This window comes from Ambystoma mexicanum, chromosome 7q (assembly GCF_040938575.1).
Source record: "Ambystoma mexicanum isolate Mex_15411 chromosome 7q, UKY_AmexF1_1, whole genome shotgun sequence".
NCBI classification, from domain to species: Eukaryota; Metazoa; Chordata; class Amphibia; order Caudata; family Ambystomatidae; genus Ambystoma; species Ambystoma mexicanum.
Genome location: NC_090941.1, coordinates 66,013,955 through 66,027,249, shown reverse-complemented (window position 1 = coordinate 66,027,249; position 13,295 = coordinate 66,013,955).

Below are 13,295 nucleotides of genomic sequence, written 5' to 3'. Positions count from 1 at the left end.
ACATGGTACTGGCTGAATTTGGCCAGTTGTACCATACCGTCAATTTGAAACAACCAATTTGGGTAATGCCACAAAAAGTGAGTGATGGCTGAACTCTTCAACTGCGAGCCCGAGCAATCATTCTGAAACTCTTACTGTGCATATGGACTCTGCATTCCTTGCCTCAACTATCCTTCATCTCACCATCCCACCATTCTCCTCTCACTGCATTTGTGCCCGCTTTTTAAAAATTGCATTTAGACAAAAAGCGCCAAGTGATGCTTTGCCTAGCAACAAAGGAACATCCAGCCTCGGGCCATTACGTGCCTGAACCGAATACTAGCACACTGAAAATCTGCAAGGAGTCAACCAAACCACAAGTTTCAAATGATAAGCCCACGTTGGAGGGAGGCATGGTGGACCTGGTGAAATCGCCAGTAGCAGTTGAAGATTTCATGGCGGACCAAGGTCTAATGGACATATCGCAACACCTCTCCCAAGACCTCGACCTACAAATAGAGGAGGCCTCTACCGCGGTGACGAGTGAAATGAATGGTCCTCGCCAGGACCGAGGAAGTGGTACGACCGAAGTCGCAAGATGAAGATAATGGAAACCTTGATTCAACCTTTACGACGCTTGAAGACAAATGTAGAGACTTAGGCCACTCAGTAGACTGAACCTCAACCTCCGACAAATCCAAAAAGCTACATAAAAAGAATGTTTCTGAAACCCAGCATAATGACCTAACTCCCGCAAACAGGATCAGAACTAGTGATGATATTGGGTCGAGTCCAATTGATCTAACTGGTGGCTCCACGTCCAGGAAACAACACAGAAGAGAAAAAGAGCCAGACATACAGAAGCCCTGCCCTCAAGCCAAAAACCACCATAGAGCCTTTAAAGAGACCCGAATTTTCAAATTAGAACAAACGTCGAGCAACAAGGAGGATCTGGTTCTGAATTGAAGAACCGTTCTACAACTACTCTCTAACGTCTGGAAACTGAGATCTCTGACGACGGACGATTTTGTATTGATCAAACCCTATCATAGAGAGCAGAAAGCAAAAGCATACCTGCACATAAAAGCTTGTGTGGTGCAGGTGTTACAGACTGACATCGACAGAGACCTTCAGCAAATGGGATTTCAGCTCACTGAAATCAAAAAGACACAATTGGGAAACCCCACCAGTTCGAGTGGGGGAGTGACGGTGAAAGAAAATTCCTGTTATATATCCCAGACCGAAGTGCTATACAAAAATTCCAGATGGGGCAACCAGCCCTGATCAATTCTGGATCCAAAATACAGTCTGACTCATCAAAAACCAAAAAGGTCTGACCCAGATAACTTCAACTATCCCTAAAAGGAGGAGAACAGATCTAGAGCCAGACGTCCGCGTTCCATGAAAAGGGAAGTCCTGAGGCCAGTAGAGGCATCCAAACAAAAAAAGGCATCTGGAAGAGTTCCGCAGACCTCCAAAACTACAACCAATGAACCTGGCTATAAAACACACACAAGAGAACCGACGAGAAAGGCTGAGGAAGAAAAAGCGAGGAAAGGAATATGGGCCTGGCTCCTAAAAGTCCTCGCAATCAAGTCAACATGATAGCAATCACTAGACTTAACCCAGAGGATCCGAGACAAAACTTTGCATGCCTCGGACATCGGTACAACATCATCATTGACAATGGGGTCATGGAACACCAGAGGCCACATGCACTTGACATGCACTTGACCCAACTTGGAGGACCCGATTTAGGCGTATTTGACATTCTGTATCTGCAGGAGACCTGGCTGGAGGAAAAGCCGGTTCCCGATGGCTTCACTATTGTAATTTCACCTGATGTTAAAGGGCTATTAGGCCGCCCATCATCAGGCCTCCTTCTAGCGGTGCGTGTCGGCTCAGGGGTTAACATCATAAAAAAGATATCAGAGTCCGATGGGCAGCTATTAACACTTCTAACCTCGGAACACCTCAGACCACTGAGTATGAAGTTGGAAACGACTCAACTGGCCATCATCATTCTTTATTGGAACCCTCAAAGAACGACGAATAAAAACTTCAAAACCTAGTTTGACTAAAGCAATGGAAAATCAGTGGTCGCATGCAGAGGAACGAGGGGCCGCATGGACTGACCTAATGAACTCACAGAACTTCCATGACACGGCTGTAGTGCAGGCCGACATCTCTCAGATTCATACGTGGGAAAGAGACACCTCGTCAGCTACCTTAGACTTCATCTTTGTTTCCCACTACTATGCAGGAGATGGAAGGAACAGTGATTTAACAGCCTCTGCTATCAATATATAGAGTGGGACAGACCTCAAGAAGGAAACCAAGTTTACCAAGAAATCATGGCTACGACAAAGTTCTGGTCAAAGGAAGGCGCAAACTAAGAAAATTAAAAAGGATGGCAACAAAGCAAAACACGGCGCAATCCAGAACAGCCCTACTTGCGGAGATTAAGAATTACAAGTCATGGCTCAAAAATCACCGGATTATTCTTTATGAACATGACGCCGAAAAAATGTTGAAAATTGTGAGCAGCAAGACATCCTGTGAATTCTGCTCTTCCTTACTTTCATCCATCTCTTCCTCCTGGGTGATTTCAATATCCAATTGAACTACCCTGGCTCTGCATCCACTCTCTTGACAGACCTCTGCACTTCTCTTGCCCTCTCCATTCTCCCTTCTGGGCTAACACACTCAGCTGGACACACTCTGGACGCCCTCATACACTCTGACCTCTCTCTCTCACCTCCACCAGTCACCCCTCTCTCGTGGTCAGACCTTTCTGTCCTCTCCTCCCACCTGGGTCCCTTTGGCCCCCTGACCGCCCCCAAAAACCCCTGCCATCCTTGTTCACTAACATCTGCTCGATGAAACGAGTGTTAGATGCTGCCTTCGCTTCTTCCTTCATTCTCCCTTACCCTTCTTCCTTTGATACTACCTCTGACTCTGCTTTTAGATACCTCCACCTTTCCATCAACAATACCATTGGCATTCTTGCCCTAGTCATGAGGATATGTCCAGAAAACTGCCTCTAAACCTAACACCTAGTACGACTCCGATCTTGCGGCCCTAAAACTAAATTGCACGCGGCTGAACGGAAGTGGCAAACTTCAGGGTCACCCTGAGACAAACTGGCCTGGCGCCTGTTCCAAAGGCAATACAGACTATCCATCCACACCAAGAAAAGAGCCCACATACAGGCACGGGTTTCTGGTGCATCCAACAACACGACTGAACTTTTCACGATCTGCAGGGAACTAGCCAACCCTTCCACAGTCTTCTCCTCCCCTTCTCCATCCCAGACCCTCTGCAATGCACTGGCCACCCACTTCGGCACCAAAACTCAGGTCCTCCTGAACACCCTTGCTAGCCACCCTCTGACCCTTCCCTCACCTCCTTGCTTCCCTTGGCCCCTCACCCTCCTCCTTCCTCCTTCTCCACTGTCACACCTGATGAAGTTACTAGAGTTGTCTGCTCCATAAAGGTCTCTTCTAAAAAGGTTTCCCCTTGTTCAACCAGAATCGTCAAGGTTAACATTGGCTCTCTTTCCCCTGCACTAGCTGATTTCTGCAATCATTCTTTTGACACTGGATCTTTCCCCTCCTCCCTTAAGCACTCCCTTGTGTGCTCACTCCTGCCCAAACCTTCAGCAGACCCTACCTGTCCAGTGAACTACTGCCCTATTTCCATCACCCCATTCCTGGGTAAGCTGCTGGACAAGCTGGCATTACCCCAACTAAACTCACACACCAAACATGTTGATGGTCTCCAAAACCATCTATCTGGATTCTGAGCATCCAGAGCACAGAAACTGCTCTTCTGAATACCCATGAAGAACTGCTCACATCGCTGGACTCCAGTTACCCTGTTGTCCGCATCCTTCTTGATCTCCTCTCTGCCTTTGACACAGTCAACCATTCCATCCTCATACAAAGGCTCCACAATACCCTGGTATCCCGGAATGGGCACTGGACTGGCTGACATCCTTCCTTACTGACCGCTCATCCCAAGTAATCTTGGGCACCTTAATCTCTCCTACTTCCTTCTCCACCTGTGGTGTCCCCCAGGGTTCTATCCTCTCCCCATGGCTCTTTAACATCTACCTTGCTCTGCTTGCATGCCTCATCTCCTCCTTCTTCACCAACTTCAGGTGTTACGCAGATGACACACAACTCTTTTGAAACTTCCTGCTGTCCCTCTTGCACCCTCCATCATCCCTGACTGCCATCCAGTCCTGGTGCACCGCCAACAATCTCTGCCTCAATGCCTGTAAAATCCTTCCTATTGGGACCCCTGTTCCCTCCTTCTTCCCTTCCTCCTTGCGCTCTCCCCTTGGTACTTCTTCTGAAGCCAGAAGCCTTGGAGTCATATTTGACTCCTCTCTTCCTCCCTCTAACTCAGGACATTGTCAGGAAGTCCCACTTTCAGCTCTTCCTTCTCAAAGGAATTCTCTCTTTTCTCACATTCCCCAAGAGACTCAGTGCTACACAAGACCGGGTTCTCTCAACTATTGCAATAGCCTCCTCCTGAATCTACCTTCTTCCACTCTGCAAACCCTCCAGCTAATCCAGAATAGGGCAGCAAGACTTATCCTTGGTCTTAAACCCAGGGACCGCATCTCTCCTTCCCAAAAATGTCTTCATTTACTCCCGGTTGTTGCACAGATTAAATTCAAATTCCTCTGCATGATCTACATGCCTTTCTGATCCCTGGGGCCACAGTATTTTCAACTTTATCTTACTAAGTATTCTTCCTCTAGACCACTTCATTCCTCTGGCAGCAGCTCCTTGTGCGTAAAGCACTTTGCTAAATAGACGGTAGTGGTTGATCGCTTTCCTCAGCTGGCTCCCTCCTATGGAACAGCCTCCCCTGCCTCTGCGCCTTGAGCAGGACTTTCTTAAATTCCAGAAGCTCCTCAAGACCTACCTCTTCACCTCCTCCTTCCCTTCTTCTCTCCTCTGCTAATCCCACAGTTGCTGTGATTGGTGTCTGGGGCCCTTATGCATCCTCAGGCCCCTGAACTCCCACACCCATTATGCCCAGCTCCTGTCTACCTTCAACAATTGCCTTGGCACGCCGTCTGCCTCAGAGGTTCACACTTACTCCTAATGTGGCCCCTCGCCATGTAGCACTCATCTATCAAAGCACTTCATCTGTGGCTCACCCATGAGCCCGGACTACCCAGCACTTACGCCCTGTGCCCTTTTCCTTGCTGCACTTGCACGTTCTGAATACTCACAAGGCATAGTAGGTTTGTCCTTCCTCCTCTTCCCTCCACTGCTCTTATTAATTATTGTGTTTTTTAATGTAAGGATGGCCTTGCGGGGGTGGAGAGGAGTGGTCACCTGCCCGCTTCCCGTTATTGGTCCGATATATTTCCCCATCAGCCGTTCTATGGCAGACAGAGGCAGGCCAGCTGGTGTAAGCAGCCCCGGCAGGGCTGTAGCAAATGCAGGGGACATTTTGACATGGAACAAAGGTTCTGTTTCTTCATAGCATGAGGCAGCTGTGCTTGCCGGACGCAGAGCCTTTTCCTCCATGGTGGGGTCACTGATGGTGTTGCAGGCCAGGTACCCATCTGGAGAGGCATCTGTTGTTGTTGCTTCACTGTTGGGGAGTGATACAGCCAGAAATGGCTTAGTACCGAAAATGTGCAAAATGGGACTAATCCAGACAACTGGAGAGTGCTAAAGACCTGCCTGTACTGTACATTTTGTTTGCTGATACTGAACTTTCAAGTAATATATAATTTCCGAAACTGTTCAAAATGAATGGAGATCAGATTATTCCAGCAGAAGCACATGCTGTTTGAAAGGAAGCAGTGTTGGGAGAAGCCTAGGAGGAATAATCTTGGACGAGATCAACTCACTAGCCTAAGCCTGGAATATTTACTGGGGGAGCTCACATTTGGAAAAGCTAGGGGAATTAGAGAAATTAACCAGACTCATGACAAAGTCACAACTAACCAATGTAGATGCAAGCCCAAGGGAAGTCTAAGTTATACAGTTCTATCATGTTTCCTCAAGCAAATCGGTTTGAGGCCAATTTGCTCAAATTTATTTTTTCACTGCAAAAAAAAAACATCCACATCCTCCCTTAATAAGTACTTAAACTTAACCCCCCCTATCTACATTTGCAGTGAAATGTGTAAAAAAAAATCAAACAAATGACCCTCCAACAAATAAACAAATAAACAAATGGGTCACTACCAGTTCTGCTAGATCTGAGCGGTATAATGTAAAATGTGGTGATAAGTCTAATTTCCAAAATCACAGATGAAGGCTGGAAGATTGAATGGAACATCTTGTTTGGGGAAATGCGAGACTACCTGAACGTCCCATACATTTATTTTTCTGATCGTGGTCACACGATATATCGAGCAACAGAGAAAACCACAATGATGGACATATCTTTTTCACAGAAAAAAATAAAAATGATCTTTCACTTTATACTCAATTGACTAGAGGCAAATATATGCAAGAAATTCATTCTTTCGCTGGCCCCTTTATCTACAAATCATTCAACTTCTTTTTTATACATTTTCAACAGGTCATAAACAACAACATTACCCCCCAAGCCTCCTCCCCCATAACTCCCCCTTCTCTCCCCCCATCCCTGTCCTGTCCCCCAGTGGAGCAGCTACATTGCATGGCGAGACATTCAGAACAAGTCCAATCGTTTTTGCCTTTGGGGGCACCATTGGGCTCTATATTCCTCTTTTAAGAAGGTCAGGACCTCCATCCAGACCCTTATTAAATGCGGTAGCTGACTGTTCATCGCGTATGTGGCCCATTCTAATGCCACAAGGTTCCCATACTTTCTGGGTCCAGTCTAGGGCCATAAGAACCGTTTGCCCTCTCCACCTCTGTGCGATTGGCAACATAGCAGCAATGTTAAGCATTTTTCAGGCTTTGTGCAGCCCCCAGATCGGCCTTCTTCCCTCTCCCCTCCCAGTCCCAACAGTGTGTCCTCTGGGTGGACCGCCCTTCCTCTCAAAATATCAGTTTCTGGGCCTCTTGCACCGCCCTCCAAAAGTGCCTAATCTTCAGGCGGTTCAACCAAATGTGCGACTAGGTACCCTCCTCCCCACAACCTCTCAAGCACTCCTTGGATGTTACCGGGTAAATCCTGTGGAGCCATGCCGGCGTGTTATGCCATTTGTATACCACTTTATACCAGAACGCCTGAATTTGGGACGCTTTTGCCACTTTTCGGAAACCCCCTACACTGACTCTCCCATTCGTCCCTTTCCTCACATTTCCTCAATGACTTCTCCCAGCTAGCCATGTAGGGCCAAGGTGGGAGCTGTATTGCCCCCTCTAGAAGATTGTAGAGGCTCAATAGCATGCCCTTCGCCCCATCGTGTGTTACTAAGAACCTTTAAAAGCTGTCAGCTGGCAGGTAACCGCTGCCTTTCCCCCTGGTCCTGAAGCCAATGTCGCATCTGAAAGTAATGCATGCGCTCACTTTCTCCCACTCCAAAGGTCTGCTTGCATTCTAAAAAGTATCTAATATCTGGGCCCTGGAACATATCCCTTAACTTTGATACCCCCCCTGCATCATGCCCGGTGAGAACTCTGGATTATCGAAAAGTGTGGTGCAAGGGGATGGGAAGGTCATGATCCCGTACTTCCCTGCCAGCCTGTCCCACATGTCCGCTACCAGTCTATTTATATCACTCAAGTATAGATGATGCGGGGGGTACCAGCGTTGCATCCAGACAACCTCCTTCAGGTCATGTTTCACCACTGCCCTATGCATTGCTACCCATTGGAAATTATGTTTTAAGTAGGGCCGTGGTATTTACCCAAATGCTATGCACATAGTCTCGGGATCATAGCTCAGGGGCAGCATGCTCGCCTTGGAAGCAAGACCACATGGAACAACACAGGTTCGATCCCTCTGGGAATTAAGCGTGTTATAAATAACTTATCATATAATAGTGTGTCCCAGCACCGAAACACAAACAGTCAAATAATTGGAATCCTGTATGACAAAACAGTTTCACGCTATCCCCAAACAGTCTTAAGTTGTTCACATAAAGTGTACTGACCATTTGAGCTCAAACAGCTAAGTTTGGGATTTTTGGTGCACTTGTCCTCACTCATTTGTCATCAGTGATGTCATGAATGAGATTTGTGATAGCATCTTTGATGTCATGGGTGTTAGTCCTTGCAGTGCACACTGGTGGCACGAGTTATGGTTGCTTAGCTTACCATAACTGTCGATTTTTTTTTTTCGGTTTTACCTGTAACCATAACGCCCCTGTAACAACGTTTTTCCATTGAATTTCATAGGTTTTTGCTAGTGCAACTTAACCATAACGTCCCTTTAAAACTGTTTTCGTTAGTGAAATTCATAGGTTTTTAGTAGGGCACTGTAAGCAGAACGTTACTTTAGCATAGCGTTTTCTGTAAAGAGGATAGGTATTTGATATGGCAACAAAACCATAAAGTCCCGTTAACAACGGTTTGTTACTAATTCCTTGGCTGCCCTCATCGTAAACGTGTGGAAAGGGCAAATTGTCTGGTGTATGTATTCATTTGCGCTACCCCTTACTTTTTCAAATACTGTTGGTGTATCGTAGCAATTACAGATGTACATGGTAAATATTGTTTAGTGTGTCAGTAGGCTCTCTTTTTGTATTAACAGTGCATGATAAATCTGTGCCGCACACTACTGACCGAGATGACTAAAGAGGAGCAATATGGACTTTTCCTAGGGAGACTGCACCTGGTTGGCGTATGTGCAATCACACTGCAAGTATCCATAGGACTCCATTACTGACCACATGTCTGCATCTTTGAATGCAAATTTAAGTAGTTGTGGAAGCGCACATGTTTCCATTCCACACCTAGACCCATGCATAGGTCATCCACTGTATGCTGGTAACACCGCCCCTGTCGCCAGCCCTACAGATTCATGCAGTAGGCTACAGCTTTCAAAGAACTGCTGCCGACATCGTGGGTGGCTCTGCAAACTTACCAATGTGTGGCTAAAGCACTCCTAAGTGTATAACGGCCACTGCTAAACAAGGAACAGCAACCTGCAGTGTCAGGTGGGCGTGTTAAATGTCACATTACTTTGATTTATCTGCTGCTCGCCTTTCCATGACCCATGAAACAGATACATTTTTTCTGCACTCAGCAGTGTGACGGAAAGTATCAAGAGGTCGCCTGCCGGTCGTACAGTTGAAGAAAACATATAACTGCAAGTGGAACAATTTGTAGTACGTCTGCAAAATGGCAAAGCTGGTGCACCTTCCTCATGCACACACTAGTGCATGAAAAGGCAAATAAGGAAACAGCAGAATATGCAGAGCGCAAACAATCTTAGTGGTGGATACAAAAGCGCTGTGCTGCATGGGTCGCACACAATTAATGGCTCCTGCTGCATGTAATGAAGCTCTGTTTCGCATTGTTGTAAACATTCTTGTATTCCACAATGTATGTATATCCGTGATTGCTACCCTTAACACTAATGGTGTACCATAAACTGTTTGCACTGCATGCCATGACAACTGAAATGAGAGCACAAGGGACAGTGGGCAGGAGACCGCCCTTCTGACATTTACGTAGGGTCATTTCATGTACAGCATTTGCCACATCTGCCACGGATAACAAGAGGGGCACTCCTGTACGGCGGAAGAGCTGTAAAACAACTTTTGCAAACCATATGCTGCGCTACAGACCCTTACCCGGCAAAGGACATTGTATTGTGCATATAGTGCAACACGCTACTGTGCAGAGGAAACGTACTTGGAAGTGCATAGGAACATTTCCGTACATGAGCATTACAATGACTGCCGCCTATGTAGGTGAGGGCCATCCAATAATTCCATCTCCCGGCATGTCCCCTACAGTATCCATACAGGTGATGCCCCTTCTGTACCTGACATTTCCTGCCATTCCATCTGTGGCATGTGTGAGAACACCATAATAAATGAAAATTAACTGGGAAAGATAAAATGTAAATAAAGAAAGCACCTTTCAAAGATCAACAACTGAATTGGCAATGCACACATGCAGGGCGGGAGGCGTGGCAGTGTGGTAAACACTGTAGTTCGATGGGTTAGAAAGGTGGTTGCTGTACAAAGAGGTTTCTTTACATGTTGCACAGCGTTTTCAAGAGAGTCAGTGCGCAAAACGTACTACAAAAAAATATCACTACTTTCAAGAAGGGCACCAAGCCAATTTAGAGGGGGTGTGCAGAAGGTGGGATGGCAGGCATAGTACGATAAATGTTATAGATGGGGAAAAGTATTTGTGCTGTCAAACCTCATATTCCCATGGGTGAAGTATGCCATAGGCACATGTCGAACAAAGGCACAAATACACTTCTTTGCAATGTACCGCGCTGTCTGCATTCACGGACCAAATAGGAAATGACGCTGCCATAATGCGAAACAAAGTTATGCAAGACATTGGAAACACACGCATTAACTGGGCAAGTGCCTCCTTCATTGCAAACAGCTCTGAAACTCGTGTAATATGTTGTGCAATTTTCCCTCTACAATGAACAACAATAATGTTGGCATGATTGCGTGTCACCAAAGAGTCACACAGAGAAACCAAAATCAGGCACTTCATTTTAGCTACTCCATAGCACTACACATGCACATTATAAATTGCAAAATGAGTAGCCACTGCACAGTGTTTTCCATTCACTTTTAGTCAATGTATGTTGGAATCCCCTAAAACCCACACGCTGTGCCTCGTGAAACACACAGCCATAACCGTACCCTCTGCATTTCTGTCGACAAATACACCATGTAGCACAGTCTGTCCGTACACACCACGCCCACAAACTTCATTGCCAAATCCTATTGACTCTGCGGGGCCATTTCTATGGCCGTCATCTTCAAAGGGGGGGTATGTAACACGTGCCACCCTGCAACTATCACGATATTCGCAGACTTTTCGTGCTGTGCACGCGTGGGAGTGGGGGAATAACTTTCAACCAGGGGACCGGATGTCCTTAGTTGGGGTGGCTCTTGAAAGAGCCTTTGGGGGGCTTTTTTGTTTGTTTTTTATTGTTTTTTTTAAAGGTGATTCCCTAGAAAAACTTTTTTTCTATTTTCATTCGTAAATGTGTGTTTTCAACATCAGCTCACATTCTTACAATAGGGTCTTCAGTGCAGTTTGATGATCGTGAAACAGCGTTTCATTGCCACTGTGCGACAAAGACATTTGCCTTGAAAAGGTGTATGTATTGTGAACCAATGTTCTCATTCTCACAGGAGACCATCCCAGCAGCACTCAAGAAGTCACACATGCTTCTGTTGATGAGACCGCTTCAGACCTCTGGTTGGCAACAGGAATCATTGGACTACTTCCACACTATTGTCAGGGGTACACATGAGAAAAGCACTTTGGCAGTAGGAAAAATGCGCTGCACTGGTTTCATCATAATCTTCGGTTGACTAAACACACTGGAACAAGGCATGTAACCCAAAAAGAAGGCTCCAAAGTGCATGATCACAAAATGTACAGTTGCCGAAGAGGCCACGCGTCGACATTCTACAGGTAGTCCGCCGAAACAGCACAATTCGACACTACACCACAAAGTGTCCACTCCCTCCAAACCGAAATGGCCAGACAAGTCTTCTTGGAGGGCATACACACACAGATCTTTCAAAAAGCCATCACCCACACCCTGAGCCCATGATTGGCCAAAGGCCACAGTCCCATTTCCATTGGCCAGCATGCTGGGAAGCGTAGAATGTAGCATGTGCCTTTCTCCAAGTACCGCGAGGGCCGAACCCCAGTAAAGCTGGAGGCACGCTCTCCTGTGACGCACACCCTGAGCACCACCTGATAGGACAATCGCTACAGTCCCATTTTCATAGCCAGCATGGTGAGAAGCACCAAATGTGGCACGTGCGGGTCCCCAAGTACATCGAGGGCCGGGCCCGAGGGAAGCAGGAGTCCCTATTGCCGCACACCCTAAGCATCTGATTGGACAATCCCCACAGTTCCTTTTTCGTGGCTGCCACCCGCAAAATCCCTGGATGTGGCGTTGGTGCTGCTTGCAGGGGTGGGGAATAACTTGCAACCAGGATGGGGGGACTTCCTAGTAAGGGGCGACTCTTAAAAGAACCTGTTTTTTTGTTTAGATGCTTTTACAGAAACACTTTTTCGGTTTTTATTAGCTTTTGGGTGTTTTCTTGTGATCACATTAGTACAGTAAACTCTTCACCGCATCCTGTAGACGAGCAAACAAAACTGCATCACCAATGGGTGACATCTAAACGCAATTTTCTTGGAATAACTCTGGTCATTGTTGAAGAAGAACATTCCATGAGCGGACAAAAAAGTTGACATGCTTCTGTTGATGAGACACCTTCCTGCGTTTGGCTCGGAACAACATCCATGAGCAGTCGGCCATACTCTTCGTGGTATTATGGATGAGAAAAGCACCTTGGCGGTGGGAAAAACTGTCCTCATGACTTCAGCAATCTCCTCAGTCTCCGTAACAAATCTAAACAAGCCAGGTAACCCATATGCATGCCGCCATAATGGATGATGATAACATCTACTAGTGGAAAACTGGCGAGGTCTTTGCTCTTTGCAAAGTGCATGCATATCGGTGAAATTGCACTCATACATAGCGTTCTACAATGCGTCCACTCCTTCCAAATCAAAGATGCCATCAAAGTGTCTTTGCAGGGCATAGTTGTGCAGATGTATGACAAAGGGATCATCTACAGTCAACACAATGCATTTCGCCATGTCAGCCACCTTCAGTACGCAGAGTATAATGTACAGCAGTTTCACCTCCCCTTCCTGTTAACCACACCCACACTACCTGATCGGCTAATCCCCGCACTGCCATGATAATTGGGCAAGGTGGTGTAAAGGGCAGATTTTGGCATGTGCGCCCCCCAAAGTAGCATGAGGGCTGCACCTCTGTAAAGTTGGAGCAGTCCTTCTTCCCTTTGCAGTATCTTCGCTGCAGCTCTACTTCATTGGGTTACGCGTAAATAGGTACACACGCATCCACCATGGCATCAAAGCCACCATCATCCAACACTGTCACTCCTTTACAACACTTAAAATGTGCTGTTACACATTTACAGTACAAATGTCGTGCCATTCCAAAGTACGTCCACTACAAAGTTCATTGAAAGTATGCACGATTTCTCCGCATACATCCACATAGCCACCCAGGATGTGACACGTGTAATCCTGAAAGTACAGCATAATCCACTACCTTTGCATGATAGTGAGTGGGGCGGGGGGGAACAATTTCGTATTTTCTCTTTATATGTGTTTCTGTTTGCCTCTCCTCACATTTTTACCACA